Below are 18,230 nucleotides of genomic sequence, written 5' to 3' on the forward strand. Positions count from 1 at the left end.
TCCATCACAGCAACTTCTTCCAGCCAAGGCAGCAGCCACCGGAGTGGAGAACCAACCAGCAGCCACTCCTCTCACTCAGCACCTCCCTTGGCTGCTACAGCCACAACAACCTTCAACCCCTTGTAGCAGCTGCAGCCGCCACACAAGAGATCAACTACAGCCCTCCTTGAAGGCGCTGCCATCTCCTTCATCGGTTCCAAGGTCCTTGCTCCAGCCAACAGCCACCATCTTGAAGCTGCTGCCACCTCTTCAACCTTCTTCTCCATTAGCAATCAACACCATCCAAGGTAAAACCCTTGTCTTCAATCTTGGTTTTGTTAAACTCAAAAGATGATCATGATATGATAAGGTCTTTCGTATGATATTTTCATGAATATAATCTGAAAACATTTCAAAAAAATTGGACTTAGGTGATTGAATATTTCATTTGTGGATCTATGAAGGCGTAAGACAGATTATTCATGTTCATGATATGTGAGTCAAGGGACCCATTCAATGAATGGATCGAGATCCCACTCACCAATATCCAACATCAAAACTGATCATACCCCTGTCATTTATCATTTTATTTCCGTTATCATAGAGTTTTTATGTTGTATTTAAAAAAAAAAATCACTTTCATAAGCATTTAATGTAGTTTTATTGATATTTAATTTAGGTTTGATTTATGCATTGAGTCCAATTATGATCTTATGTGTAATTTCCTATTAAAAAAATCAAAAAAAAATGCATATTAGTCTTAGTCATATGTCTTTGGTCTACTGCCGAAAATTTGATTCAATTCGGGTTTCGGAACTTATCTAAACTGATCAAACCCTACATCGGGTTTTCTGTCTTTTTGAACTTTCAGTTTCTTCTTTAGCAGACAAGAACCTCCGGCACCACCCTCATGGGAAATCCAAATCGTCCTCCAAAAATCACAATAGATTCATGATTGAATCTACTAATGATATGGAAATTTTGAGGTTTTTCCAGTCAGTTTTGACCTCTTTAAAAAATCGGATTTCTCAGACCCCTGGGAAAATATCGATTTTCTTTCGTCAGGGTATAGACAGACCTTAATGCACCAAGTCCATCCAATCTATAACCCTTCTGCAAAAACTTTCAACACGAAAGTTGTTCATAACATAATTTCCTGTCATTTCCCAAAATTTGGGAATTTTTAGATCTGTTCCATTATTTTTCCCGGACTTTATCTTTCTGTCTAACAGATTCCAATGCCCAGAAATTCCAGAGATTTAGGTCTCTGATAACAGCATACCCTTTTCCAAACCGTAACCCGAATCCCAATTCTGTAAAAAGATCAAATATTTCTCTATTTGTCAGGGACATTTTCCCACAATTTCAGCCATTTTCCCATCTGTCTGCCATTTTTACCACATTTTCTACCGAAACCTGTCTGTTTCCTTCATTTACTAGAGTCGCCGGATTCCGATCCGATTTGCCGGAGTGGTACAGCTCCGACCATAGGTCAAAACTTGAAAGTGTAAAATAAAACAATCTTTGCCTTACTGTCATCTGTCATCCCATAAAATTTGGGAAATTTTTATGGAAGTTTGATATCCTAAATCCCCTTTAGAATCAATATTTTAAGCAAAAATCATGAAATTTAGGGTTTTTATTTGAATTTCCATATTTAAAAATACAAAAAAAATAGATTTTCGAGCTTCATTCTGTTTTTAGGGTTATTTTAGGTGTCCATTCCAAATTTGGTTTAATTCCAAGTTCATTTGCTCCATGTGTTAGTTTATCTTTAAATTCAGAAGCGAAAATCAAGCGAAAATCAGGTTAAATTCGATATTTTATGATATTTTCGCCATTTTAGGGTTTTTATCATGTACATAAGCATGTAGAATCATATTAGGGTTAATTTTAATCTTCTTTGCATTTCATATTTTTCAATTTTGCAAAATTTATTTCAGAAAACCCTGGTTTCAAGGCCATAGTCTTGTTATCGGGGGTATTTTGGTCATTTTGACCTAAATTTCGAAATTTCAATTTCTAATTCTCCAAAATTTCATGCATATCATCATATTTCATCATATTATGTTTGATTTATTTCATTTGATTTTCAAATTTCTAAAATTTATAAAAATTCTTTAAGAAAACCCTGATTTCAAGGTCATCAGGGGTATTTTGGTCATTTTGACCCCAATTTCGAATTTTCAAGTTTATTTTCAAAATTTATTCATTATTCATCATGTTTATATCAAAGGGGGTATGATTTTGGGTTTATATCTGAATAATATCTGATAATTTCCCCTATTTTCGGATAAATTTAGAAAAACCTACATTTTTGTGCTAACCTTGTTTTCTAGTTTTGCAGGAATATTCAAGAAGAAGACTTAGCTTTTATTTTCTTATTTTATTTTGATTTAATGTAAAAATAAATGTAATATTTGGAATAAGAGTTACATTTCTGCTTAGAATAGGGTTGCATTGCATATAGTTTAATTTATGCAAATTTTAATATGTGATGTATGATTCATGCACATTATTTCAAATTCACTATGGTTTACACGAATGGCACGTGCACAAGCTTTTATGGAGTTTATAAACTCGGTGGGATTCGTATTTATGGCCATAGTCAGAATACGAAGAAAACCAAGATTTATGATCTTTATATCAGCCACATTCAGCCTACACTCTTAGGCTAACTTCAAAATGCACTGCATTTTCAAAACTTCAAAAGGATTCCTCAATTCCTCAATTGAAATTCCATTTTCAAATTCATATTCATTCATTCATATCATTCAAATTGCATTATTCTCAAATTCATTTTCCAATTTAAATTCCAGAAAAATCAATTTTCTCAAGGATTTACCAAGTCTTTCTCAGGATCTGATTTTCTCAAAATCCTAAGTTTTTCAAATGACATTTCAAAGCATTTCCCAATTTCAAATCAAGATTTTCCTATGTTTTCGAATTCTCAAATTTCAAAATCCCAAGTTTTCAGAAATTCATTTTCTCATATTTTCCAGTTTTCTTGAGAATTCATTTTCCATTTCAAAAGTCATTTTCCAATGAATTTCTTAGATTTTCTCAGAATTCTCAAATCCATTTTCTCAGAAAAGCAATTCCAAATTTCAAAATCGATTTTCCAAAGTTCAAGTTTTCCTGAGAAATCACTTTCCAATGCAAATTTTTGATTTCCAATGAAATTCAATGATTTTCCCAGGAATTCAATTTTCAAGTACTTTTTCAATCATTTTCCAAGCATAATTCAATTTTCCAAAGCAAACATCATATTTTCTCAAACTTGCATTATTTTCAAAATTCCATAGCACAAGCCTGATTCTTTGTGCATTCTAGGAAAAATAGAGCATAATTTAGATACTTGAATCAAGTTAGAGCACATAATTGGTCCTTGGTTCAATTACCCCTGGTAAAGGCGCCAGGAACGGTTGAACCTCGTACCGACAAGCGGATCCCATCCTACGGAATTTTTCCGCAAATTTTCAAAACGGAGGCGAGTAAATTTTCAAAAATCATTTTCAAAACTTTGGTCGAGTTTGACTCGCGAAATTCGTTTCTCTCTCGCAAGGGAGGGGAACAATTTTGCGATGATAACAGGTTTGGCGACCGAGATGGGACCTGTCCTCGCCTGATCAATTATGTGCTTTAACTTAGCCCAATTGTCAAAATTATGTTCTATGAAATGTCAGCTTTAATTTCTGATATCATGTGAACCTAGGAGCCTAGACTTGAACCCAGCTGACATGGATTGCATGTAGACTAGGCATGGTTTGGTAGGACCATATTGAGGAGAATTATGCATGCTCACATAGACTTAGGTCTGAAATACAACACTCCTCAATCTAGGACTTGTATGAAAACAATGTTTGCTTCTTCAAAAGTTTTCAAAATTCTATCTCTTTAGGACTTAGAGCCCTCTGTTTGCCTGCATGTGATCATATTTCAAAAACCACCCCACCTATGTCTACCCGGTCTTCACGTTGCTGGGCTCTCTTCCAGAACCATAGTTCGGGACAGAGCCTCACAACTGGGCCACTTATTTGGGCTAACGCCCCCCTGCCACGTACCAAGGGCCATAGTCCAACGTATATCGGCAGGCGCTCAAGGATGTTGGGAAAACACAAGCCTAGACCCGGAGATGAGTTTTATGCCACGTACATCGAGCCTCGGCTCGAGTATATCGGCATAGCATGATTGGACACAGTTGATCTAAGCCTAGAGTCAGGATTAGGGTCCTAAAGCTCTTTCAAAATCAATGCATTTAGAGTTGGCTTCCTAGGGATTGCTGTATGTGCATAATTGTTTGTAATTGTATATATGATATTCATTTTCGCCTTATTTTCTCATATTTTTCCCAAGTTTTCCAAAATACCAAACAATTTTCCAAAATACCTCATTTTTTATCTTTTATGAAATATCTCCTTTTTCTCAAAAACCCTGGACGATTTTTCTAAATTATCCACCTTTTCCTTCAAAACTCCAGGAAATTTTCCATTCTTTCGTTCCTCTGGACTTCGAATTTCCAGCTTTCATTTTATCCTGCCTGCAATTTTCAAATTTCTTATATTTTTCCAAAGTCTAATTCCAGTCTTCTTGTCTTTCAGTCCAATGGCATCCAGTCAGCTCGATTCTGTTTTTCCTGAGGGTCACATCTCCTATGAGGTGCGACAAAGTCTTCCTGAGCATCGATCTCTTAGCACCGGACCCTTCTTTCCCCGGTGGTATTATGTCTGGTTCAAAAATTTCTCTCGTATGTTTCCGGACCACTTGAGCGATTGTGGGTTGGAATTGGCATCTGCAGTGGGAAAGTTGACAGTCAACGGCAATCTGATTCATGCACTGGCGGAGCGGTGGAATCCGCGCACTTGCACGTTCTGGTTCCCGTGGGGCGAGATGACAATACTGATGGATGAATTTTCAGAGATTATGGGACTGCCCGAGCCAGTCGATCAGCCTGGAGATCCATTAGAGCAGCAATTTCTGATCAATGTCAAGGGTCTGGACCCCAAAGATGTCGTAGTTCGCATGACAGGGGGCAAGTCTTTGCCACTGATTGAAGAAAACGAGAATGAGTACGTGAGCCTGATCGAGATCTACCGACAGCATGGAAAATTTGCAGAAGTCAACTCGCTGTCCAGAACAGCTCAAGAGAGAATTCAACATGCGATGGTTCTATGTACTGTGGGACTTGCTTTCTTTCCAGATGGACAGAATTAAGTGGATGTCAGAATAGTTCAGCTTTTGAGAAGATGAGGAAGTCGACAGACCAGCCGTCTCTCGATAGCCATGGCTGCGCTTGCTTTTCTATACAGAGGACTGACCCGCTTCACACTTGAAGAGTCCATCTTAGTCGAGGGATGTACTTATGCTCTTCAATCTTGGTTCCTTCAGCATGTACCAACCAGAGCTAGTTCATTCAGATACAACGGTAAGGAGCTCCTTCCAGTTGCGCGGTACCGATTCCTGATCGACTATCTGCAGGAAGAAGAAGTGGTGTGGGACTATTTTGATCGAGAATTATCGCCTCCCAGATACACCTATGCATATGGCAAGAGATTCAAGTTGCTTGGTCCATTCTTCTGTGCTTACTATCATCCGGAGCGGTGTGTTCGACAGTTTTCTCAGAGACAGAAGCACATAGAGATGTGGCTGCTATCTGGAGTCGTGCCAGAGTTCGACCTTACATCAGCACAGTGGTCCGGAGCATACCATTCTGCCATATATGGCTGGGATTCTTTCATCATTCTCACTCTTTTCCTTGGTCCTCGTGTCTCTGTTGATCGTTAAGAGTGGTGACAAACTGTCTATATACTCCCTCTTTCTCAAGTCCACTATTGATGCAATCATATTTTTCCTTCAATAAAGAAAAAAAAATCCTTCAATTTTCATTCTATCATGGTTTGATAACCTCGCCTAGGTGACAAGGCATATTTGTAGTTGTTCGTTCTCCTTGTAAAGAATGACAACATAATTGTCGTGACTCCAGCGGCGACCCAATCCCTAGTAATGGGATGTTCTTTCAATTATCTATCAAATTCTCATCAAATATTTTTATTATATTCATTTCTATCTTGAATCTTCATCATCGAAATTTAATCATCCATTCTACAAAGAGCATCAGTATTCCCAAGTGGTTCAGATCAGATCAAGCAAGAAGACACCACTGTATCAGGGCATCAGTGATTTTAGAAGCAGGCAAGAAGAAATGGATTCTCCAAGATTTGCCAGAAGACAGAGTTTGAATGATAGGGATGGCATTGATCCTACTACATATCAGATGTTCAAGAAAATGATGATTAGGATGATGTCTGAGCAAGCTAAGGACTGTTTCAGAAAGGCTCCCATAAAAAAGAAGACATCTGTCTCCTTCTCTTAGAATATCACTGGTAAGAGTAACGAGCGATTTGGCATGTGTCTGCCCAATATTTTATTATTGCCGATGTCCTCTATCATCGTGGATTCAGTTCTAAATATGCCAGATGCCTAGATGAAGATGAAGCCAAAGAAGTCATGCGGGAGGTACACGAAGGCATTTGCGATGGTCACGTCGGCTACCAAACTCTTGTCAAACAAATCATCCGAGCAGGATATTACTGGAGAACTATGCAACAAGATTGTTATCGTTTTGTGAAGAAGTGCGTTCAATGCCAGATGCATGCACCTTCCATTCATGCGCCAGCGACATATTTGCAATCTGTCGTCTCACCATGGCCATTTTCTATGTGGGCTTTTGATGTTGTTGGCCCCATTACTCCTTCTGCTTCAAATGGCCATAAATATTTTCTTGCTGCAACAGAATATTTTACTAAATGGGTAGAAGCAGTCACTCTACGCACTGTAGAAGGTCGACATGTGGTCTCATTCATCCATAGGAATATCCTATGCCGTTTCGGCATACCGCACAATATCGTGTCAGACAATGACAGTTATTTCAAGAATGAGAGAATGAGGACATTCTGCTCAAAAATCAGAATCCATCATAATTTCTTCGCTCTTTATTATCCTCAAGGGAATGGTCAAGCAGAGGCCACCAGTAAGATTCTTATTAGAATCTTGGAGCGAACTTTAAAAACAGTTCGTGACTGGCATGAGAAGATCCATGATGCATTGTGAGCATACAGAATCATCATTCGAAATCCAACTAATGCTACTTCGTCAGAACTTGTCTACGGAACTGAAGTAGTGCTGCCTCTACATGTTCAGAAACCTACCTTGAATTTCGCATCACTGCTGGAGTTACCGCTTGATCAGTATTAGCAGCAGCGACTGGTACAACTTGATTTGCTCAATGAAAGAAGACTCAGAGCAGTAGAGCATGCTCAATTATATCGTCAGAGGATAGCCAGGCAATATGCAAAATTTGTCATTCAAAGGAAATTCTGAGTCAATGATCTAGTGATCAGATCAACGACCTATCTCAAGCACCGCCCGGGTGGCAAATGGTCATCGAATTGGGAAGGGCCCTATATTATCGAGGAAGCATTACCTCACAATTCATATCTGCTCATCAATGTCGATGGTGTGGAATTATCAGACCCCATCAATGCTCAACATGTGAAAATTTTCTATACTTAAATCCTCTATTCCATCCTTTGTAATTCCTCAATATATTTTCCTCAATAATGGTCAAATCCTTCTTTCCCAGTTACACTGGGGCATTATTTTGAAAATTTGTCTTCAAAACATTCTGTATGCAGGCAGGATCAAACAAATCTCTCATTTTGCATACATGTGCATTCATTTACATCATTTTGCATACATTTGCATTCATTTACATTTACATGCATTCATTTGCATCCATTTACATTCATTTGCATTAAATTCACTTCCCCTTCAGGTTAAGGGATAAACCTGAGTTTCCCTTTCAGGTTAAGGGATAAACCTGAACTTCCCTTTCAGGTTAAGGGATAAACCTGAGTTTCCCTTTCAGGTTAAGGGATAAACCTGAACTACCCATTCAGGATAAGGGATAATCCTGAGACCCCGACAATCATTCTCGTTACAATTCCCAAATACTTTAAGAGCATAAGTCTCTTTTAAAAATTCAAATTTCAAATTAAAAACAAGGTATATTTTCAAAACTCAGTGCTTGAACTGGTACAATTTTGAAAGCCAGTGCTCAAACTGGTACACTTCCAAAATCCAGTGCTCGAACTGATATATTTTTAAAATCCAATGTCTATGTTGACATATTTTCAAAACCCGGTATTCATGCTGGTGTTCTTTCAAGATTGAGCACTTGTGTTAGTGTCCCACTGGTGGGTCGTATCAGTCAACCTCTCGGGTTCAGTCTTTGTGCTGATCATTCATCAAAGTTCAAATTTCAATTACCAATTCGGCCCTCGAGCCACTCAATTTCCAAATTTCCAATTTCGACCTTCGGGTCAATCAATTTCCCAATTTCCAATTTCCAATTTCCAATTTTTAAATTCCAAATTTCCAATTTCGACTTTTGGGTCAACCAATTTTGACCTTCGAGTCAATCAATTTCCAGTTTCCAAATATCAATTTCCAAATTTCCAAATTTCCAATTTCAAATTTCAAATTCCAAATTTCAAAATTTTAAATTTTCCAAATTCCAATTTCATACCAATTCCAATCATTTCCTGTTGCGAGAGACCCTTTGTACAGGGAGAGTTCAAGGGAGCTCGTTCTTTTCGCATGCTATCCTTTGTTCACCTAGCCCCTTTTCAGGGAGAGTTTGAAGGGACTCATGTCTATGTGAACCGTTTTGCAAAACAAATTTCCAATTTCATACAAGGAACCCTTAATTCAGGGAGAGCTTCGACGGAAGCTCACTTTCCTTGTGACCGCAATTTCAAACTAGGCCTTTTCATCATGAAGGACCCTCTTTTCAGGGAGAGTGTGATGGACTCGTTCCTTCATGACCAATTCACCGACCTCATCATTACCGGCCCCCTTTCCATAAGAGAAGCCTAATGTTAGGAAGTTTTGACGAAAGCTTAATTTCTCTTTGAAAGTTCGTTTTGCAAACACCTCCTCTTCAGGGAAGAGAGGAGTAATTCCTATTTCCAATTTCTGAATCTTCTCCTTTGGGGAAAGGAGAAGAATTTTTTTTTGTCATGGGTGCGTTGCGTTGTGCTTCAGATGCTCGCTCTCACCAAGGATTTCAAGAACATTTTGCCAATTTGTCATTAAATATTTGTTGATTTCAAAATTTTTACTGTACAAAAACATTACTTCAGAATACCTTCAGTATTACTTTCGAAAGGACAAAGCTTTCGCAAAGAAGGATTCAAAATTCAAATTCTTTCTATTGGCCAACCAAAAGGATGAAGAATAAATCCCCGATATGGCCAGCAAAGGAAATTCAATATTGTTGCAAAGCCATAAGTGATCGGTATTGATCGCAGTCAATGACACATTTTTAAAGATCATTCTTGGAAAATAAAGCAGTCGAAATATCCTGGGTGATACAGGAAAATCCATTCAATCCCTATATCTCCTCAATCACCTAAAGCTGCAATTAAATATCTGCAAAAGGGATCTCTCAACTGTCGTCAAGATGAAGGCGAATTAGGCGAGTAGACCCCCGGGGCCAAAGAAGATTTGAATCATCTCCAAGATGACGGAGTTTGTGACGGATCCTTCCAGGGAAAGTTCAGAGCACCGTCAAGATGAAGGCGACTGCGATGAGCCTCCCGACAAACCCTAAAGGATATTTAATTTCCGCTATCATCAAGAGATTTCCAACCAATGAGCCAATAACCGTCGATATAATCCCTGAGAGAAAAAGAAGGATCGGAACATCTCCAAGATGAAGGAGTTTGTGACGTACCCTTCCAAAAAAAAAAAAGAGAGAAAAGTCAAGACATCTCCAAAATGAAGGATGATGTAATCTCCAAAAACCCAAGAGAGCTCTAATTCTGCCAAAAAAAAAATAGTAGGCAGAAAGATCGTCATGAGAAAGAATTCCAGGATATCAGACTGCCAAATCTGCCAAAGAATCCTCTTTAAATTTTGTGAAATTCTATTATCAATATTCTTTCACAAATTGCTTTCACAATATCAAGAATACTCTCTTTTCTGCTCATATCAGGGAAATTGATAGCTTCCTTGAAAGAAAGCCAATTGCAAGCAATTTGAATTCGAATCTTGATTTTACGAAGTTAAGCCCAATCGGAGATAATACTTCAGGTAGAAAAGAGGGAATATTTTCAAAGCAATGTGCATCACTTTCAATTATTTTGAATCAACAATAATTTTCAACATTTTGATAATATTTTCTAGCTATCCTGGCGTGAAGCGAGAGCTTGAGGTTCATCTTTGGCGCATCCTGACATAAGTTGTTATCCCTTTTAAGGACTTGATAATGGGAGTTTTCAAGATTCCTTCCCTTCTGTTGGTATAATCTGAGCGCATGGGCTCTCAGATTCGCACACTTCCCTGTGTCTCCACTGTCCCACCATAGACAGTCCAATTTCGGCTTGAGGTTAAGCCACCAATCATTTTCTCGCAAAAGGTCACCAATTTCAAAAGTTATTTAGTCTCAGTAATGAGGCGCCCAAAATCAAACCCCTTTTCAAGCTTTAGGGACCCCAATTTCATCCTTTTGCAAAACCCCTATCGGATTCATTGTGCGGAAATCCGAGGGTTCCATCATGGTTTCTTCCTTCGAGGATTCCATTCATTTTCTACCCAATCAGGATAAGGGTACAAACCTGAGCCTCCTTTGATGAGGTATTTCATTTTCTACCCAATCAGGATAAGGGTACAAACCTGAGCCTCCTTTGATGAGGTATTTCATTTTCTACCCAATCAGGATAAGGGTACAAACCTGAGCCTCCTTTGATGAGGTATTTCATTTTCTACCCAATCAGGATAAGGGTACAAACCTGAGCCTCCTTTGATGAGGTATTTCATTTTCTACCCAATCAGGATAAGGGTACAAACCTGAGCCTCCTTTGATGAGGTATTTCATTTTCTACCCAATCAGGATAAGGGTATAAACCTGAGCCTCCTTTGATGAGGTATTTCATTTTCCGCCCAATCAGGATAAGGGTACAAACCTGAGCCTCCTTTGATAAGGTATTTCATTTTCCGCCCAATCAGGTTAAGGGTACAAACCTGAGCCTCTTCTTGATGAGGTATTTCATTTTCCGCCCAATCAGGTTAAGGGTACAAACCTGAGCCTCTTCTTGATGAGGTATTTCATTCCCCAGTCAGGTTAAGGGTCAAACCTGAGCTTTGTTTCTACACGAGGAATTTTCCATCCCATCCAGATTAAGGGCAAAACCTGAATCTCACTTCTTTTGAGGTAAATTTTTTCTTCTTTATTCTCCATTTCATATCTACCATTTTCATTAGGGCTAATCTCTTTATATCCAGTCAGATCCTTCTAACTGGGGCATTTTTATAGCCAAAATTTGGTGTGTTTTTCTTTGCCACTAAGCTCGTCTTCAAGCCGGCTTAGTAGCAAAGAGGAGCATCTGTAAACACCCCAAATTTTCCACATCCATTCTCAAACAATCCTCCTCAGGCAGTGCCAACCCTGTTAGGTCAGTGTAGGAGTCAAACCCCGAGTCAGTCTCAGAAAAGCACCATTTTACCCATTTTCATTAGGAAAATTACCATTTTACCCCTAGGTCATCCCAGACCCCAGTCAGTCGGAGTCAACCAAGCTCATTGGTCAGTTCAAGACAGTTAGAATATCAGTCATCTCAAGCTCATCTGATCTCATAAGGAATAAACCATTTTCATTTCTGACCATTCCTGCCAAAATGGGATCATTTCTTCAGAAATGAGCTTACTTCTCACTCAAATCCAAGCCAATTGTCTCTGAGTCAGTCATTCATAGTCAGTCATACTCCCCAGAGTCTAACTTAAGCTCACCACGAGTTCAAGCGCTCCAATTTCAGTTCAAAAGCCTTTCCAAGTGTCTAGGAGCCCATTTTAGTTCATTTCAGCTCTTTCAGCTGAAATTGAGCTGAGTTCAGCCAATTGAGCTAGTGTTCGAGCTTCGATTTTAGTTCATGTCAGTATTATTGACCTTTTTTTTAGCTCAAAGTCAGCTCAAGTTCGTAATTCACTTCACTCCAGTGACCATTCCGTACCATTTCTCTAAAAATGACAGCTTTTCTTGAAAATTCAGTCGGAAAGGTCAGTTGAGTCAGTGCCTGGTCAGTTCATTTGAGTTCTGAAACTCTAAAACTCAGCTCAATCCAGCTCATTTCAGTTCAATCCAGCTCGAACCTCAATTTTCAGTGTCACTCTGATCCAGTAGAGTCCCGAAAACCATTTCTTGAGCTATTTTGCAAATTTTATCAATTTTAATGCTTTTTAAACTGGTACAGCTGCCAATCGGGGTCTAACATCTAAAATTCTCCATTCAGGGTCTGCATTTCGCATGTCATTTCTCATCATTTCATATCATTTCTTAGCATTTCATAACATTTCATCACATTTCATTTCATTTTCGAAGTCCAGAACTCCAGTTTTATAAATTTCAATCCAGATTGAGTTTTAAAAGTTTTCAGAAATCAATTTCAAACCTCGGGTTTCCAAAATTGACATTTTTACCCCGGGAGTCTAAATTTGGAAATATTTTCTCAAGAAAAATAATCTGGATTTCTTTCAAAATCAAATTTTCAAGTTTTACACTGGATTTGCTTCGCAATGAGCTATTGAACTTCAAAATCTGAGCTCGTTTCAAAAACTGCCAAAAATAGCTCATTTCGGTTGGAAGCATTTTCTCGAGAAAAACAATTTGGATTTCTTTCAAAATTACATTTTCAAATTCTACATTGGATTTGCTTCGCAACGGGGTATTGAACTTCAAAATCCGAGCTTGTTTCAAAAACTGCCAAAAATAGCTCGTTTCGTCTAAAAATTTTCTAAAACGACTATTTTGCCCCTCTAATCGTCAAAATGAATTTCAAAATCAAAATTTGGACCCGCTCTGAGATGGCCCATTCATTTGCATTTTTATTTTATTAAAAAAAAAAAGATGCTTCTTTTTATTTGTTTATTTTTTGTTTTTATTGATTTTTATTTATTTTTTATTTTTTATTTTTATTTTTATTAGAGAGGAGGTGGGACCCACAAGGTGGTCACCCAAGCCTCCAGCCCCACTTTCCATTTTTTTCTCATTTTTTCTTTCCCTTTTCCTTTTTCCCTCCTTTTCTTTCTTTCCTTTCTTTTTCCCCTTTTCTTTCTTTTTCTTCTTCCTCTTCTTTCCTTCTTTCCCCTTTCTTCCTTACTCCCTTGCCATTTCCCTCCACAGCCGTATGGCTGCCAACCATTCACGTAAAAGATGATTTCACTCTCTCATTCCTAGAAAAATTAAACCTAGAAAACTTAGGGCAAATGGCTATTAAGCCCGAAGTCCAAAAAACAAAAAAAGAGGAAACCTATGGCTGCCCAAGAGAGCCATTCACGCACTTCCCTTTCCCATTCACGTAGGCTGTTGGGAGATTCTTTTTTTCATTAAGCTATTAAGACCTAAGTGGAGGGACATGAGAGGCTAAGTTTTGATTTTATGGAAAAGAAGGAGGAAGGCCATACGGCTGCCCTATTCCCATCTCACGCCTCTCTCCTAACCTCTCTCTCTCTCTCTCTCTCTCTCTTTCCCTTGGTTTTCCATTACATAGCTCTCCCTCACCTACTTGCATCAGCTGGACCTCCATCACAGCAACTTCTTCCAGCCAAGGCAGCAGCCACCGGAGTGGAGAACCAACCAGCAGCCACTCCTCTCACTCAGCACCTCCCTTGGCTGCTACAGCCACAACAACCTTCAACCCCTTGTAGCAGCTGCAGCCGCCACACAAGAGATCAACTACAGCCCTCCTTGAAGGCGCTGCCATCTCCTCCATCGGTTCCAAGGTCCTTGCTCCAGCCAACAGCCACCATCTTGAAGCTGCTGCCACCTCTTCAACCTTCTTCTCCATTAGCAATCAACACCATCCAAGGTAAAACCCTTGTCTTCAATCTTGGTTTTGTTAAACTCAAAAGATGATCATGATATGATAAGGTCTTTCGTATGATATTTTCATGAATATAATCTGAAAACATTTCAAAAAAATTGGACTTAGGTGATTGAATATTTCATTTGTGGATCTATGAAGGCGTAAGACAGATTATTCATGTTCATGATATGTGAGTCAAGGGACCCATTCAATGAATGGATCGAGATCCCACTCACCAATATCCAACATCAAAACTGATCATACCCCTGTCATTTATCATTTTATTTCCGTTATCATAGAGTTTTTATGTTGTATTTAAAAAAAAAAAAATCACTTTCATAAGCATTTAATGTAGTTTTATTGATATTTAATTTAGGTTTGATTTATGCATTGAGTCCAATTATGATCTTATGTGTAATTTCCTATTAAAAAAATCAAAAAAAAATGCATATTAGTCTTAGTCATATGTCTTTGGTCTACTGCCGAAAATTTGATTCAATTCGGGTTTCGGAACTTATCTAAACTGATCAAACCCTACATCGGGTTTTCTGTCTTTTTGAACTTCCAGTTTCTTCTTTAGCAGACAAGAACCTCCGGCACCACCCTCATGGGAAATCCAAATCGTCCTCCAAAAATCACAGTAGATTCATGATTGAATCTACTAATGATCTGGAAATTTTGAGGTTTTTCCAGTCAGTTTTGACCTCTGTAAAAAATCGGATTTCTCAGACCCCTGGGAAAATATCGATTTTCTTTCGTCAGGGTATAGACAGACCTTAATGCACCAAGTCCATCCAATCTATAACCCTTCTGCAAAAACTTTCAACACGAAAGTTGTTCATAACATAATTTCCTGTCATTTCCCAAAATTTGGGAATTTTTAGATCTGTTCCATTATTTTTCCCGGACTTTATCTTTCTGTCTAACAGATTCCAATGCCCAGAAATTCCAGAGATTTAGGTCTCTGATAACAGCATGCCCTTTTCCAAACTGTAACCCGAATCCCAATTCTGTAAAAAGATCAAATATTCCTCTATTTGTCAGGGACATTTTCCCACAATTTCAGCCATTTTTCCATCTGTCTGCCATTTTTACCACATTTTCTACCGAAACCTGTCTGTTTCCTTCATTTACTAGAGTCGCCGGATTCCGATCCGATTTGCCGGAGTGGTACAGCTCCGACCATAGGTCAAAACCAGAAAGTGTAAAATAAAAAAATCTTTGCCTTACTATCATCTGTCATCCCATAAAATTTGGGAAATTTTTATGGAAGTTTGATATCCTAAATCCCCTTTAGAATCAATATTTTAAGCAAAAATCATGAAATTTAGGGTTTTTATTTGAATTTCCATATTTAAAAATACAAAAAAATTAGATTTTCGAGATTCATTCTGTTTTTAGGGTTATTTTAGGTGTCCATGCCAAATTTGGTTTAATTCCAAGTTCATTTGCTCCATGTGTTAGTTTATCTTTAAATTCAGAAGCGAAAATCAAGCGAAAATCAGGTTAAATTCGATATTTTATGATATTTTCGCCATTTTAGGGTTTTTATCATGTACATAAGCATGTAGAATCATATTAGGGTTAATTTTAATCTTTTTGCATTTCATATTTTTCAATTTTGCAAAATTTATTTCAGAAAACCCTGGTTTCAAGGCCATAGTCTTGTTATCGGGGGTATTTTGGTCATTTTGACCTAAATTTCGAAATTTCAATTTCTAATTCTCCAAAATTTCATGCATATCATCATATTTCATCATATTATGTTTGATTTATTTCATTTGATTTTCAAATTTCTAAAATTTATAAAAATTCTTTAAGAAAACCCTGATTTCAAGGTCATCAGGGGTATTTTGGTCATTTTGACCCCAATTTCGAATTTTCAAGTTTATTTTCAAAATTTATTCATTATTCATCATGTTTATATCAAAGGGGGTATGATTTTGGGTTTATATCTGAATAATATCTGATAATTTCCCCTATTTTCGGATAAATTCAGAAAAACCTACATTTTTGTGCTAACCTTGTTTTCTAGTTTTGCAGGAATATTCAAGAAGAAGACTTAGCTTTTATTTTCTTATTTTATTTTGATTCAATGTAAAAATAAATATAATATTTGGAATAAGAGTTACATTTCTGCTTAGAATAGGGCTGCATTGCATATAGTTTAATTTATGCAAATTTTAATATGTGATGTATGATTCATGCACATTATTTCAAATTCACTATGGTTTACACGAATGGCACGTGCACAAGCTTTTATGGAGTTTATAAACTCGGTGGGATTCGTATTTATGGCCATAGTCAGAATACGAAGAAAACCAAGATTTATGATCTTTATATCAGCCACATTCAGCCTACACTCTTAGGCTAACTTCAAAATGCACTGCATTTTCAAAACTTCAAAAGGATTCCTCAATTCCTCAATTGAAATTCCATTTTCAAATTCATATTCATTCATTCATATCATTCAAATTGCATTATTCTCAAATTCATTTTCCAATTTAAATTCCAGAAAAATCAATTTTCTCAAGGATTTACCAAGTCTTTCTCAGGATCTGATTTTCTCAAAATCCTAAGTTTTTCAAATGACATTTCAAAGCATTTCCCAATTTCAAATCAAGATTTTCCTATGTTTTCGAATTCTCAAATTTCAAAATCCCAAGTTTTCAGAAATTCATTTTCTCATATTTTCCAGTTTTCTTGAGAATTCATTTTCCATTTCAAAAGTCATTTTCCAATGAATTTCTTAGATTTTCTCAGAATTCTCAAATCCATTTTCTCAGAAAAGCAATTCCAAATTTCAAAATCGATTTTCCAAAGTTCAAGTTTTCCTGAGAAATCACTTTCCAATGCAAATTTTTGATTTCCAATGAAATTCAATGATTTTCCCAGGAATTCAATTTTCAAGTACTTTTTCAATCATTTTCCAAGCATAATTCAATTTTCCAAAGCAAACATCATATTTTCTCAAACTTGCATTATTTTCAAAATTCCATAGCACAAGCCTGATTCTTTGTGCATTCTAGGAAAAATAGAACATAATTTAGATACTTGAATCAAGTTAGAGCACATAATTGGTCCTTGGTTCAATTACCCCTGGTAAAGGCGCCAGGAACGGTTGAACCTCGTACCGACAGGCGGATCCCATTCTACGGAATTTTTCCGCAAATTTTCAAAACGGAGGCGAGTAAATTTTCAAAAATCATTTTCAAAACTTTGGTCGAGTTTGACTCGCGAAATTCGTTTCTCTCTCGCAAGGGAGGGGAACAATTTTGCGATGATAACATCGCTTTTCTAAAATTCAATCCAAACACTAGTCTCGCATTAGGGTTCAGGCTCAATGCCAATTTTCAGATCTGCATGCCGATCAACCTTTATCAGACCTTCGGGTCACTCAAGTCTATCCAACTGACCTTTGGACCTCCAGATCAATCATTTTTTATCAATCAGATCTTCGGGTCACCCATTCTATCATATCGATCTTCAGGTCACTAATTTTTATCAAGAAAACCTTTGGGGTATCAATTCTATCAAATTCAATTATTTTCCAACTTTTAGGTTGCATTCGCCAATCATGGATTTTTAAGATTCGACCTCCGTGTTAAACTTGTCTACCAATTGGCTCAATATCAATTATCAATCATTTTTCTTGCGAGAGACCCTTTTTTCAGGGAGAGTTTGAGGGAGCTCGTTCTTTTCGCATGTAATTATTGCTTGTTCCCTTAACCTCTTTTCTAGAGAGAGTTTGAAGGGACTCATGTTTCAAGAACACTTTGTAAGACAAGTTATTATTATTACACAATGAACCTTTTTTTTAGGAAGAGCTTCGATAGAAGCTCGTTCTCCTTATGACCCCCCAATATTTTTTGTTAGGTCATCCCGTCATTGAGAAACCTATTTTCAGGGAGAGTGATAGACTCACTCTTCTATGATATTTTTCTCAATCTTTATTATCGTCCACCTTTCCATAAGAGATTCCTTAAGTTAGGGAGTTTTGACGAAAACTTAATTTCTCTTCAAAAGTTTATTTTGCAAACACCTCCTCTTTAGAGAAGAGAGGAGTATTTTTTATTACCCGTTCAGGTAAGGGTCAAGCTTGAGTCTCTTCTTTGAGAAAAGAAGAGGAAAAATTAGCCACAGATGTGTCAATTGGACCTCAAGCGATTTCTTTCACCAAGGATTCCAAGAATATTTTGCTAATTTGTTATCAAAATAGTTGTTAATCTCAAAATCTTTATTGCATAAAATTATACCTCACATTACCTTCAGTATTTCCTTCAAAAGGACAAAGTTTTGCGAAGAAAGAAAAAAAATTCAAGCTTTTTT

Source organism: Nuphar pumila, chromosome 1 (genome assembly GCF_984573655.1).
Source record: "Nuphar pumila chromosome 1, dmNupPumi1.hap1.1, whole genome shotgun sequence".
Lineage (NCBI taxonomy): Eukaryota > Viridiplantae > Streptophyta > Magnoliopsida > Nymphaeales > Nymphaeaceae > Nuphar > Nuphar pumila.